Consider the following 1,224-nt stretch of genomic DNA (forward strand, 5'->3'; position numbering starts at 1 on the left):
TTTCAGGAAAACAAACAGAATTTCAATACGATGTTTGCTCGCAGACGTTACATTATGACTCTAAGTGAATACAATTGGAACCATTCTCATATTAACGGACTCGTATTCGTAATTTTACTGGTAAGTTACATTTGGACAACTTTAATTAAAGTGCATTATTTATTTCTAAATAAATATAATATGGTATTCATTTTATTTATATTGTATAATATAACTTGACTTATGACAATTTTTTTGTAAATTTATTAATATTAAAATATTGGCTGTGAATTCCGGCCCGATAATATTTTAGCCGTAGGTTAGTTGCGGCCCGCGTAATTATCATTACCTATGTACCTATTGGCTAGTAACTATATGTACAATGTACCTGTCAGATGCGGTGTTGGCTATATACACATAGTGATAAACGAATAACGGTAAAGGAATTGTTCGATACGTATGGCAACTGGCAAGTTATATCTTTATATAATATAATAAAGATAATAATATAGATCGTTTTAATGTATTATCTGCCATATGACCAGTGCCGCAACAACCGGGGGTGCTAGGGGTGCGAAGAACCCCTTGGCCCCTCGTTAAATCATAAAAATGGGCCCCCGGGCCAGTGGCCGAACTATTTGGAACTTTTTTCTTTTAAGGTGTCACAAAGTGGTATCTTACTATCTTATTATTTAATCAAAAAATAGAAACTAATGAATACATTAGAATCATAATTATTATTATAATATAAAACAAAGCCCTAACTATATTTATAACAAAATATTAAAAATAATAATTTCGAATGGCAGGGGGCTGAATTATACCACTAATACCATATTTTCGAAATTCTTAGTTTTGCTGATGGTTTATTGCATTTAAATTGGGACAAAAAAGAAAATAAATGGTTTTAAGAGGTTGCATACCATTTTGCTCCTTAGTCCTCACGATATGTGGGGACTATCACTACAGTGTACAATGTGTTCAATGCTCTTCACCTATCTGTAAGCAGTATAGCAGTGTATACCTATATACATATTATATTATTAACTGCATAACATAATATATTTAGCTAAAAACAACAAGCAATATGTATTAAATGACCTATTGGTACATGAGCATGATCGCAACTAGGATTAAAATTCTGGTGGGCTACAGCCCACCTAACAAAATTGTTAATTTAAAATAATCTATAAGCAGCTTATATCTAAATAAATAACGAATGTTTTTTGGAGGGTCTGAATCGTA

The sequence above is a fragment of the Acyrthosiphon pisum genome, chromosome A1 (genome assembly GCF_005508785.2).
Source record: "Acyrthosiphon pisum isolate AL4f chromosome A1, pea_aphid_22Mar2018_4r6ur, whole genome shotgun sequence".
In the NCBI taxonomy this organism is placed as follows: Eukaryota; Metazoa; Arthropoda; class Insecta; order Hemiptera; family Aphididae; genus Acyrthosiphon; species Acyrthosiphon pisum.